At 47.7% G+C, this 14058-nt stretch overlaps 1 protein-coding gene across 1 annotated transcript in view; it reads right to left on the reverse strand.

Annotated features, from left to right (window-relative positions):
* MYO7B (myosin VIIB) overlaps positions 1-8688 on the reverse strand; it is a 99500-nt gene extending 90812 nt beyond the window's left edge. Inside the window, exon 1 of the mRNA XM_061199089.1 lies at positions 8651-8688. The gene's annotated coding sequence lies outside the window, so the exon portion shown is untranslated. The remainder of the gene's footprint in view (positions 1-8650) is intronic.
* Positions 8689-14058: the final 5370 nt, after the last annotated feature.

Genomic DNA, 14058 nt, shown 5'->3' on the forward strand with positions numbered 1-14058 from the left:
ACTTAACCAAGGTGAAAAACCTGTACTCTGAAAACAATGAAACATTGATGAAGGAATTTGAAAATGATACAAAGAAGTGGGAAGATATCCTGTGTTCTTGGATTGGAAGAATAATATTGTTAAAATGTCCATACTACCAAAATCAATATACAGACTTAATGTAATCCCTGTCAAAATGCCCATGACATTTTTCACAGAACTAGGACAAATAATTCTAAATTTTTTATGGAACTGCATAAGACCCCAAATTGCCAAAACAATCTTGAGAAAGAACAAAGCTAGAGGCATCATGCTGCTTGACTTCAGATTATATTACAAAGCTACAGTAATCAAAACAGCTTGATATTGGCACAAAAACAGACATATCAATCAATGGAACAGAATAGAGAGCCCAGAAATAAACCCATGTATTTATGGTCCATTAATATATGACAAAGGAGGCAAGAATATATAATGGAGAAAATACAGTCTCTTCAATAAGTTCTGCTGGAAAAACTGGACAGCTGCATGTAAAAGAATGAGATTCAAACATTTCCTCACACCATATACAAAATAAACTCAAAATGGTTTAAAGACTAAATGTGAGACCTGAAACTGTAAAACTCCTACAAAAGAAAATAGGCAGAACACTCTGACATAAATTGTAGCAATAATTTTTGGAGCTGTCTCCTAAGGCAAATGAAATGAAAGCAAAAATAAACAAATGGGTCCTAATTAAACCTAAAAGCTTTTTCACAGCATGGAAAGCATCAACAAAATGAAAAGACAACCTACTAAATGGGAGAATATACTTGCAAATTATATGACTGATAAGGGGTTAATATCCAAAATGTATAAACAGTTCATACAACTCAATATCAAAAACAAAACAAAAACCAAAGAACCCAGTTTAAAAATGGGCAGAAAACCTGAATATACATTTTTCCAAAGAAGATATACAGATGGCCAACAGGCATATGAATAAATGCTTGGGGACTTCCCTGGTGGCGAAGTGGATAAGACTCCACACTCCCAATGCAGGGGGCCTGGGTTTGATACCTGGTCAGGAAACTAGATCCCACATGCATGCCACAACTATGAGTTTGCATGCCACAGCTAAGGAGCCCGTAAGCCACAACTAAGGAGCCCATGTGCTGCAACTAAGGAGCCAGCACAACCAAATAAATAAATATTAAAAAAAAGAAAAAATGCTCAACATTACTAATTATCAGAGAAATGCAAATCAAAAACACAATGAGAAACTTCACACCTGTCAAAATGGCTATCATCATCCTCAAAAAACCTAAAAATAGAACTACCATATGATCCAGCATTTGCACTCCTGGGTATATATCCAGAAAAAAACAGAAACACTAATTTGAAAAGATACATGTGCCTCAGTGCTCACAGCAGCACTGTTTACAATAGCCAAGATATGGAAGTTACCCAAGTGTCCATCAACAGACAAATGGATAAAGAAGATGTGGTATATAAATATACAATGGACTATTACTTGGCCATAAAATAAGAATGAAATTCTGCCCTTTGCAGCAATGTGGATGGTCCTAGAGAATATTATGTTTAGTGAAATAAGTCAAATAGAGAAAGACAAATACTGTATGATATCACTTATATGTGGAATCTAAAAAATAATACAAATGAGGGGCTTCCTTGGCGGTCCAGTGGTTAAGACTCTGAGCTTCCACTGCAGGGGGCACGGGTTCAATCCCTGGTTGGGGAACCGAGATCCCACATGCTGCATGGTGCAGCCAAAAAAAAAAAACAAACAAACGAATGTATATAGCAAAACACTAACAGACTCACAGATATAGAAAACTAATGGTTTCCAAGAGGGAAAGGGAAGAGGGAGGGGCAAGTTAGGGGTATAGAGTTAAGAGACACAAACTAAGAAACACAGATATGTTGTATAGCACAGGGAAATATAGCCATTATCTTGTAATAACTTTTAATGGAGTATAATCTGTAAAAATACTGAGTCACTATGCTGTACACCTGAAACTAATATAATACGTAAATCCACTATATTTCAGTAAAATTTTTTAATTCAAAAATAAAAGAAAAATGATATAAAATTAATGATCTAAGCTTACACCTTAGAGAAAGAGGAGCAATATAATCCTAAAGCAATAAGAAAAATAAATGAATATTAAAAATTAGAGCAGAAATCATGAAATTGAAAACAGGATATCAACAGAGAAAATCAATGAAACCAAAATCTGGTTCTTAGAAAACATCAGTTAGACTGATAAACCTCTAGCCAGGCTAACCAAGAAAAAAGAGAGAAGACACAATTTCTAATATGGAAATGAAAGAGGGACACCCCATTGATAACTGATCTGATCCCAGGGACATTAAAAGGATAATAAAGCAATATTATGAACAATTCTATACCTACGAATTTGGTAACTTAGATGAAGTGGACCAATTCCCTGAAAGATGCAATCTACTGAAACTCTCATAAAAAGAAATAGACTATCTACATAGGTCTATACCTAGGTATACCTATACCTAGAAAAATTAAATTAATAATTAAGAACTTTTCAAAAAAGAACGTGCCAGGCTCAGATGGTTTCATTGATAAAGTCTACCAAACATTTAAGGAAAAAAATGATACCAATTCTCTACAATATCTTCCAAGAAATAGAAGCAGAGAGACCACTTCCTAACTCATTCAATGAGGCCAGCATTACTGTAATACCAAAACCAGATAACAGACATTAAAAGAAAGGAAAAACTTGAGGGTTTCTCCCCTCCTGCCCATCCCTTAGTCCCCTATCATCCTTCACTTGGTAGAATGGAAGCCTCCCAGGTGGACTTGCTTCTTCCATTCTCTCAAAAAATCATTCTTCATTTAACCAACCAAGTAACCTTTAAAAGATGGAAAAAATCAATCATGTCATGCCTCTCCACAGCTAAGAGTGTGCTGTATCTTTATAGCATTCAAGGTCCTTCAGGATCCTAACCTGCCTACCTTTTCTGCTTGCCCTGTATCTCACCTCTTCCCCCAGGATGTGCTGAATTTCATGCGGTTCCTGAAATACCCCATATTCTCTCTCAACTCAGTGTCTCTGAACTTGATCTGAAATGAGTTAGGAACACATACACATGCACACATGTACTCATACACAGGCACATACGTCTCACACGCAGCAGCTCTTGCTACATCATCCCTTACTTCTGTTTTTTTCTTATATCACTTACTTCTGTTTCTCCCACATTTGTGAGAAACTTAGGAGCAGAACTGTGCCTTACTCATCCCAGAAGGAGTTCACCATATGATTGCTGAATGAATGGATGGATGGGTGGGTGGATAGGTGGATGGACGAATGGGTCCTGGGGGATGGAAGCAGCCCTGCCCACATCCCAGGAAGGCAGGTAAGGGGTTGCTCCTGAGGGGAAGCCCAGGGGTATTTGCAAGTTCCTGCCCCTTTGAGGTGAGATGCTTCTTCTTAGCTCAGACCCTCTTGTCCAGCTCTGAGGCAGGTCACTGTGGCTGAGCCCATGGTGGTCAGTATCTTGCATTGGCCCCAGGGTCTACCTAATCTTAAGAATCAGAATGGGGATGACTATCACCCGAGGGGAGAAGGGTAAGCTGCTGGTTGCCAAAGACGTCCTCAGAGCTGCTGGAGGTCTAAAACCACACCACTAACATGCATTTCTGGGTCATCATTGAACAGCAGTGTGGGGGGAGTAGGTAAGAAAATGCTAAAAGGTGAATGAGAAAGTGGACCTGGGGAGAAAATCAAAGGTTGCAGGGACCAGGAGGGACCAGAGTGGGCAGGGGGCTGTGTGCCAGGTGGTGGGTGAGGCACAGATCAGGAGACTGGGGTCTAAGAGGCAAAACCAAATTGAGACTCTAGTCTATGGGCTGCCAGGCCAAAAGGAGCCCCTATCCTAGAGGGCTGACAAAGCATTGCCCAAGTCAGGGATGTGAGCATCTTTGGGTCGAAAGGGTGTCTGGGGTTGGGTGAGAGATTGAGAGGCTTGGAAGGTACATACGCTATGCCACCAGCTAACTGCCTATTCCCCACCCTCCCAGAGCTCAAGGTCCCTAGTGTAGAATCTGACACTGCAAGGAAAACAAAGCCTGCACGGGCTGGCAAAGGTGGGAAGGGCCAATGCTCTGTGGAAATCAGCATCATCCAGCAGGTGATAGGGATCCGGGCTGGACCACCCACTCCAGATAGTCAAGAAAGTCAAATATTGGCAGTTTCACGTGGTCCCATCTAATACATGTTGATATATGAGTATGTAATAAACACAAGCTATAAGATATATTTTTTGGAGATACATCTTTTTTAGAGGTAATTGTATTAAACCATTGACAGTGGTTTCTTCTGGAGAAGGGAATTGGGATGGGGAGCAGAGGGGGATGAGCTTTTCCACATCCAGAGATTGCTTTTATTATTTATTTTACAGTTCACAGGATTGTCCAGGGGCCTGAAATCCCACCTCGTCCCCACAGTGATGACTACCTGCAAAGATCAGCCACCAAGCTCAGTGACAGGGCGGTATGAAAGAGCTCATGGCAGTAGCAGCCCCACTGAGCTGGGAGCTCTCAGTGTGGCAGGGTTCAGCTGTGCATACAGGAAAGGGCCTGGGAATCCAGATTCTAAGCCCCTCTGTGGGCCCTGATCCACCCAGGGACAGCTCAGCCCCTCTCTGCAGCCCAGGGCCCCAGAGGGCCTGAAGAAGGACACACTCTGTTGAAAGCAAGTCCCACCCCACCCAGGACTGCCCGGCATTCGGGATGATGTCCAGGGGTGGCACTCCCAGGAATACACGTGACTGGCCACCCAGAAGGTGTAGAGAGGTGCCCCGGCCCGGAGATGTGATGCTCCTGGGTCCTTGCTAGGGCTCCTTCCCTTCTGCCCAGGTCACCCAGGGTGAGGATGTGAAGGTATAGTCCTGTGTCCCGTCTTCCCTTAGAGGGCACAGGGCCTGGCCACCCTCACTGCCAAAAACCTTGCAGTGTGAGACAATGAGAGACCCCATTTCCCCGGAGCCAGGCTCCTGGCCCCTGCAGGGGAAGTCAGAGATGGCAGGGTGGCCCCGGTGAAGGGGCCCTCCCGGGGAATCTCTCCTCCTAGCAGGGCTCTGCTCCCATTCCCGAGACGCAGTGCACTTGTGGGGAACTCAGCAAGGCTGCCGGTCCCCCGCAAAGTCATACAGTGAGTGAATTAAACTAGGTTTATCCAGTCCCCTCTCACACCTGGGTTCAAGTGCTTTCTGGCTCCCTGCAGATACAGGTGAAGTCCCTGCCTCTCCAAACTCATCTCCAGGCCACTCTTCCAGACCTGGCTTAAGAGTCCCCTTGCAGCCTCCTTGACGCTGTCCTCAGCCACCCTAGCTAATATCTGTCTCTCTCATGTCCCAGAAGACCCTAGCCAGCCCTTGGGAAGGATGTTCACCACCCTGTACTGAAACCCATGGTTTACACCTGTCCAGAGAACATTCTTTTCCTCAAGCTTTGCCTTGGCGGGGTGCTGTCAGCCTGCCTGCAGAGAGCTTGGCAGGGACGGCCCTTGAGAAGCCCTCCTGAATTTACCGTTTATGTCAATAGCATTTCCTCTCTTGGTACCCCCTTCGTGGTATCCTATCAGGAAAGATGGGCTTCTTCTCAGAAACGGGCTTGTTCTTAACTCAAGGACGTTATTGGTCTAGTCACTTCTTCTATTTTATTTTTGCATTATCTGCCAGGAAGCTCAGAATATATTTGGTAGCTCTGTCTAGCAAATAGACTGGAGCTTCGTTTGCAAACCTTTCTCCAGCTGCATTGTATTTACCTTAATTTTCCTTCATCTTGATTTCTCATTTATTGTATTCATGTTTCTGATTCTGTTGTATTGCACGTATCTCTGTAAGCTGTCTCAAATGACTCTCTTCTGTTTACTTTTGAATAAGGCAGGTGATGGATGAGAGAGAGGTTGATAGATACATCCACATGTGCATGCCAGTCTCCCACTGTGCTATGGCCCCTTTCTGTACCCTCAGCACTCCGTCCCTAGCCCCCAAAACAGAGTAGGGGCTCCTACTACACTGTGCTGAAAGTTTTCCAATGGTAGTCCATTCATTTAATCTGTACAATAATGCTGCAAGGTAAGTGATGCGGTTGCATTTGACCGATGAAGAAACCGAGGCTTCAGGTCTCATACTTGGTAGGTGGTTGAGTCAGGATTTGAACCCACGCTTGTCTGGCTCTGCCCGTTTATTCCACTTTACCTCTTTCCCGAGTCTGACGTGCTCCATTCTCTAGGGCTGCACTGTCTAATATGGTAGCCACTAGCCACATGTGGCTATTGAAATTTAAATTAATCTTAGTTAAAATTAAAAATTCAGTCCCTCAGGTACACTGGCCACACTCCCTGGGCTCCATGGCCACATGTGGCCAGTGGCTGCTGTATTAGACAGTGCAGGAGAGAATGCTGCTCTCAGCATGGAAAGAGCATTTCCCACGGCCTCCCTACACCTACGCTGGATTCCTGCCAGGAGCCAGCAGTGCCCGAGCTGGACTTGTACTTTCTTTCCTTTGCATCTTTACTTTTTTTTTTTCGGCCGTGCGGCACAGCTTGTGGGATCTTCGTTCCCCGACCAGGGATCGAACCCGTGTCCCCTGCAGTGGAAGTGTGGAGTCCTCACCACTGGACGGCCAGGGAAGTCCCTCCTCTGCATCTTTAGGATGGCCCTTCCTCAGCCTGGGCATCCCCTGCCCTCCACCGTCGCCATCAAGCCATCCTTGCCTTCACAGTCCACTCCGGTCCCTCCCCCTTCCTCACCTGTCCTCAGCCCCAGCGGTCTCCACCTCTGACTTCCTGCTTCTGTGAGGTTTGTACCCCCGGATGGGTGACTTTTCTTTTGCACAGTCTCACCTCACCAGCCTGGCAGAGCAGGAACGGGATACAGGCTGCTTGATTACTTGAGGAGGAAGACAAGACAGTCTAACATGGCAGTGGACTAGGAAACGTGACTTCGTTCCGACCTCTCTTTCTGCCACTCACGACTCCACTCCTCTATACATCTGCCCAGGGCCTACTCTCCACCAGGTCCTGGGTGGGTGCAGGGGCCAGAGGAACCAGGAGGTCCGGTCTGTGCCCTCAAGGCGCGCATATCCAGTAGCCTTGGGCAAAGGATTTTACCCTCCTTCATCTCAATGTCCTCTCTTGTGAAAATGATCTATAATTCCTGCTGTTCCTCCCTGGAGGGCTTTGTCGTGGAGACTAAGGATGTGCAAGCAAGTTCCTTCATAAGACATGAGAAGCACCAAGTTACCCGAATGCATCTGGGAAAGTGGGAAACGTTTGCCCCTGCTGTGTCACCCCTCTGCAGAGCTGTGGCCCGCTCCCCCACGAAGGCCTGGCCATGCTGAAGCGTGGGTGCAGCAGGGCCCAAGACACGCACGCACAGCTCCCCTGGGTAGAGGCCGCAAGGGCTAGCTGCTCAGCTCCCGGAGGGTCCAGGGTAGGGGCGGTGATACTGAGCTGAGTGGTTTTCTTCTTTTTTTTGGCCGGCATGTGAGATCATAGTTCCCCGACCAGGGATCGAACCGGCGCCCCCTGCAGTGGAAGCGTGGAGTCTTCACCACTGGACTGCCAGGGAAGTCCCTGAGCTGAGTGCTTCTGAACAAAGATTCCTTGTGGGGGGCGGGGGGTGTGCTCCACATGCAGAGCTTTGGTTTTCTTCAAAATAAAATCCTGAATGGAGTTCAGGGGTTTTATGGGTTGGAACAAAATTCAAGTCCAGAGTTACAGAGTGGAGGCTGAGGGGGAGGCCTGGTTGTAGGGTCAGGAGGCTTAGGATGGGGCCGCCCACTGCCCGCGGCCAGCCCCTCCCCAGAGGGAGTCCATGTCAGATTCCCTCCTCTGGGAGGTGGGGACAGGTGCCCACCGTGCTGACCGCTCGAGGGAGGAGCCCAGGCTGGTGGCCCTCCTCTCCCCACAGCACAGCACCCCTCCCAGGGAAGGCCTTGAGGCCTGGCAGGCAGGGTCCTGCCTTACCCGGGGACCCAGGCCGCTCAGAGGCGACTAACACACCTGTCTACAATTGTCCAAGAAGGTAGGTGGTGGCTCAGAGGAGCCCGGGCCTCGGAGTCGAGTCCCCCTTTGCTTCTTCGCGTGGGCACTTCAACTCCCACGGTCCTCAGTCTCCTTGTCGGTAAAACACCAGCGTGCAGTGACGTGGCACATATGGCACGGCTGACATTGCCAGGCGCCCGGTCCTTGGTGCCTAGGCTGTCCTTCACGCCCCATGAGGCCCCCCGCCCCGAGGCCCTCCTGCTGGAAAAAGGCAGCCCCGGCACCTGTCATCCCCCTCCGCTCCTGCGTCTGCCTTCCTAGAGCAGAAGCCTGGGACATCTCCTGTTCCTCCTTCCTCTGCTCAGCCCCCCAGGGGCCCTGCAGCTGCCGGGATGGACCTCTGCACTGGGGCTCTGGTTTCCAGGCTGCCGCAGTGGCTCTTCAGCTCGCTCCTGGTCATGTGGACAAGGTTTTTCCCACCTTGTTCCCTACAGGGCTTCCCCAGGTCTGTGTCTCCCAACCCACCTCCTGCCCAGAGACCCTCCTCCCGGGAGGCGCTTCCCCTCGCATGCCCCCAGCTGGCAGAACGCAGGCCCGGGGCACCTAGCACACAGAGAGGGTCCCAAGAGCTCTCTTACCTTGTCGGGGTGGGGCTCTTGTTGACCACCTTCCCCTCTGCCCTCAGCACTCTGAAAGAGCTGGGCAAGGAGGCAGTGCCAGGGCTCTGGGCGCGTCGGAGAGCACGGCAGAAGGGCCCCAAGAGGAAACGGCAGAGTCCTCCGGGCCCACGTAATTTATTACAGGACTTTGTCCTTGGGCTCCAGGCACACCCACTCCCACACGGCTCCTGCAGCCCCAGCTAGCAGAGCTTCCCGGCGGTCTGATCTTTAACCCCAGCCTCTGCAGCAGAGAGTCCCCAGGGGCCATTAGAGCCCAATTCCACACACCTGTTGCTGGCCACCAGCCAGATCCCACGGTGACCATCCATCCAGGGAGCTGAGCATCTTTCCGGGCATCAAGGGGACTCCAAGGCAGCCCACGCGGGGGATCTGCTCCCAAACAACCCATGTCCTAATCGGGGGCACACACAGGAGATGCCAGGAAGCCTTACACCGGAGCTAAAGGCCATTGGGGCAACTAGATTCCCAGGAGGGTCCCTGGGAGCAGAGGGGGCTGGCTTGGGCTGGGACTTGAACGCAGGGGGGATTTTTGCTATGAGGCAAATTCAGATCCTTCTGAAGGAAAGGGCATCAGGCAGTGTGTCCTGGGAGAGGCCAGGCTGGAGGCGACAGGCCATCCCTGGAAGTGAGGGTGAGGGCTTTGGAGGTGGGTGGAAAATGAGTCCACGGGAGATACCTGCTCAGCTGCAACGCCTTCCCTGGGCGAGGAGAGGCCTCGGGGGTCCTCACTGTTGGCCCAGCTAGAGCCGGTCAGGTTCTATCCCTTCCCCAGGACTTGGGAGGGAACCCCAGGCAGACGTGTAGGGACTAGCTATCATCTTTTAGACAGAGTTGAGGCCACAGCAGGGCACCAGGCCTGACCCTGGGCCTCTTTGGGGGACAGGAGCCAAATGCTGGTGGGAGAGAGAAGGGTAAAGTAGAAGAGCCACAGGGGCAGAGACCACGTGGCCCCAGAGAGAGGCGGTGGCCACTGCTGCCTGAGCCTTCTGTGCTTCCTGCAGTGGGCTCCGCGGAAGCTTCCTTCTGCTACACACTCCACTGTTGAGACAGCTTGAAGGAGTTTCTGTTCCTTACAGCCAACCAGCCCAGGACAAAGGCAGGGAAGCGAATTGGGAGGTGACTTAAGGAAGGGCCATTTGGAGGAAGCGTGGGCCCTGAGGTTTTCAGCCAGCTTCCCACCCACTCCCCGCAAGCACTGTGTTCAAGATCTGCCCGGCTCCAGCTAGCCTCCTGGCCCGTAAAACCTCACCCAGTTCCTGGGCCAATGCTTGCTTCTGGGGGGCTTCACATGGCCGGTGGCTCTTCTGGTTTAGAAAGATACCATTTCACTCCCACAGGATTGGCACTACTGATCCTAGCAGCTCCTGGAAATGGCGAGCCCCCTACTTTGGGACTCCCAGGACCAGGTTAGGTCCTCTATAGCCCTCATTCCACTGTCCTCTTGCAAAAAAATATAGTGAAACAGAATATCTGTGTAGAACAAAATGACTTATAAGACATCTCTCTCCAGAGCCTGTCTTAAAATTTGATAGAAACACATTTGGGATACTTACAAACTTGTCTCCTGCTTTTTTTTTTTTTTTTTTTTTTACATCTGACATTAAATCATAAGCATTTTCTGACACTGTACCAAACTTTAACCACCAGTCTTTAAAGACAGTGTGCTGAAAGACAAATATCGTATGATATCGCTTATATGTGGAATCTAAAAAACATGGTACAAATGAACTTATTTACAAAACAGAAATAGAGTCACAGATGTAGAAAATAAACTTTCGGTTACAAAGGGGTAAAGGGTGGGGAGGGATCAATTGGGAGGTTGGGATTGACACATGCACTCTATTATGTATAAAATAGATAACTAATACAGACCTACTGTATAGCACAGGGAACTCTACTCAATACTCTGTATTGGCATACAGGGGAAAAGAACCTAGAAAAGAGTGGATACATGTATATGTATAAATGATTCACTTTGCTGTACAGCAGAAACTAACACAACATTGTAAATCAACTATACTCCAATAAAGATTAATTTAAAAAAAAATGACAGCATGGTGGTCCAATCTACAAGCGCTCCATCATTTGTGCAGCAATCATCCCTGAATGGACATCAGGAGGCAGCCAGTCCGTCACTATCATCCACAGCACCGCAATGGACAAGTCTGTGCTCACAGCTTTGTTTGCATTATGTCATTACAGGGAGATTCCAGAAGGGAACTTACTGAAACAAGGGGCTTGAATGTTTTGTTGCTAACCTTTCTCAAGTGGCACGTCAAGTCCTCCCTCCCAGCAAACAGCGTCCATACGACTTCAAGGACCTGGCCTGACTGCTGTGTCAGTTGGCAGGGCTCAAAGGGGACAGCTGAGGGGCAGTTCTCCGAGAGCCTCGGGTTTTCTGTTGCTGAGGTACCCCAAGCTCTGGAAATCAAGAAGAGAGGCTGGGAAGTCAGGGCACGCTCTTCCCTGTCACATGTGTGGCCAGACTGGCCTCTCCCATGGCCTAGTGCTACTTCCACAATTCTCCTCAAGGTGCAAATAGTCCGCTAACCTTTAAGAATGTGTTTCTGGGCCCTGGCAACGAGGGGCTGCTGCGTGGCGGCTGGATCATGGCGACGTCTGTGGGGACCACTGGACGGTGAGGGGAACAACCCCCACGGGGATGACTCCGCGGGAACCGTGCCCGAGTCGGAGAAAGACACTGAATTCCAGGAGCATGAAAAGATTCTGTCTCCAGATCTTCTTTCAGTTGCCCAGATTCCTGAAATGCTAGCAGAGGGTGTAGATGGAGTTCAACAGAAACTGGAAAAGTTTTTGAATTCCAAAAGTCTTCAAACCTGTTTAAAGGAAGCCAGTCTACTAGATTATTATGTATCTGGATTTTTGTGGGCAAGAGGAATGGACTTTTCTATTATTCAATATTCAAAATTTATGACTTTACTAGATATGGTACTTCATAATCTTAGAAATTTTTCATTTCTAAAATTGCTGTTTTCAAAAGAAGTTTATCATAGAAAAAGAAATAGGGACTTCCCTGGTGGCGCAGTGGTTAAGAATCCGCCTGCCAATGCAGGGGACACGGGTTCGGTCCCTGGTCTGGGAAGATCCCACATACCGCGGAACAACTAAGTCCGTGCGTCACAACTACTGAGCTTGAGCTCTAGAGCCCAAGAGCCACATCTACTGAAGCCCGCGCGCCTAGAGCCCGTGCTCCGCAGCAAGAGAAGCCCGTGCACCGCAAGGAAGAGTAGCCCCCGCTCGCTGCAACTAGAGAAAGCCCACGTGCAACAACGAAGACCCCAATGCAGCCAAAAATAAATAAATAAATAAATAGATAGATTAAATTAAAAGAAAAAAATGTTCAATAATAATTGAACTCCACTTAGAATGATACAGGAAAGCCTAGTTATCCAGTAATAATTCTGTGTATCTGACAGACATAAAACAGGATCTGGAAGGAGGCCATGAGAATTGGACTAATTGACATTCATTAAACCGGATTTTAATTGTTATATAGTTTTATGCTTCTTTTCTAATTCCTACACATAGAAAAGAATCTAGACTAAACAAATTACAAGTTGGTGTTTATAGTGTCTTCTGAAATTTTAAATTACTTTACTGTCATTTTATTAGTAATTTGGGGACCTAGCACTTACATCCCAGAAAGAGAAGCTATGTAACCCAGAAATAATTGGATCCAGCAATCAGCCTGTGTTCTCATAACTCCTCTGCACTCTCCCCTTCTACCTCCCTGAAAAATCCACCCCATTAACAAGACATGGAAAGTTTGCTAATGGTCTCCTAAGAGAGACAGAAGTTTGGTTGGGATTGGGAAGGTGGGATTCACGTTGTTCAGCACAATTCTCCCCCAGGCTCTCATCCAGGCCACCAGCTGACAATTGCCTTCTCCAAGCAACCAATCCAAACTCGTTTTCGCTGGAGCCTTTCAACTCTCCACCTCCATGCTCTTCGGTCTCGTGTCCATACACCCCTCACTTGTCAGCAAACAAAGGACAATTTGGACACTCCAGTTACCTGGATTCTCCTCAAGATGCAGGGAGCTGTGTGTGTACGTGTGTGTGTGTGTGTGTGTGTGTGTGTGTTGTAAATAATATTTGCCTGCCACAAGTAAAAATATGAAAAGATGATGGAAGTTAATATTTGTATTATACACATTATAAAATTTAAGTCCAAGAAAAAAAAGAATGTGTTTCTGACTTGAGCCAAAATGCCTCCATGGGACAACCTATGTTTCATTCCATTTCTGTCCAATGATCAAACCCATTGTAGTATCACCATAGCAACTAAAACAGAGCACAGTGAGTATTTCATTTCAGCTCTGCCAACACACCATAGAGCGACCTGAAGTGGTTTGTTTCCTGGTAACCCCGATCTTCCCATCCGGTCTACAGCAACCAAGTTATCCATTAACACTATAAAATAGCACAGCAGTAAGCATAGACCTCTGTGACAGAGTGACTGTTTAGAGAATTTTATAATTCTCGGTCCCAAAGAGAATGAGCATTTAATGAGTGCTTTTGGTATACCGGCTTCATTGCATGTGAACCCATTCCACCCTCATCAAAAACCCTACAAATTTGGGGTGTTTATCCTCATTTCACAGTAAGAAAATTAAAACCAAAGAAGTTAAGAAACTTGCTTAGGTCACATGGCTAAAAGTGGCAGGGGCAAGATTTGAACCGAGGTCTACCTGACTCCAGGGCCAGTGCTCACTGCACTACATTACACCACACCAACCCTCCAACAAACCTGGACTCCCTCCCCTCCCTCAAAGACAGATAAGACTTCCATTTTTAGAGATTTGTCAGGGAAGGTGCTTCTCCAGCTTGCTCATCCTAGCTCAGGATCTGAAGGCCCTTTCGCCTTTCATTTCTGTGATCTCCGAAGTGCAACGGCAGAGAAATATCTGGGGAAAAGCAGGGCTTAAATGTTTCCCCAGAAACAGTTATGCACAGTACAGGAGCGTAGGTCACAGAAAACATTCTATCTGGGTAGTTCAGAGTTTCTCAATCTTGGTACTATTGACACTTCAGACTAGATTATTGTTTATGGGGGCATTGGGGGGAGCTGTCTTGTGCACTGTGGGATTTTTAGGATTTTTAGCAGCACCCCTGGCCTCTACCCACTATATGCACTCCCCTGGTGATGCAATCAAAGTGTCTCCAAATATTTCCAAATAGGGGGAAAACCCAGCCCCCATGGAAAACCAATATATAGCTCATAGGTCCAAGTGCAATTAAGGCTGGGAGAAAGAGGAGGCCAGCAAGAGCCAGAATGGAATGTCTTCCTGGAAGAGGTGACACCCAAATTGGCCTCCTGGAATGGCAAGAAAATATGGCTCAGAA

Source organism: Eubalaena glacialis, chromosome 1, assembly GCF_028564815.1.
Source record: "Eubalaena glacialis isolate mEubGla1 chromosome 1, mEubGla1.1.hap2.+ XY, whole genome shotgun sequence".
Classification (NCBI taxonomy): domain Eukaryota; kingdom Metazoa; phylum Chordata; class Mammalia; order Artiodactyla; family Balaenidae; genus Eubalaena; species Eubalaena glacialis.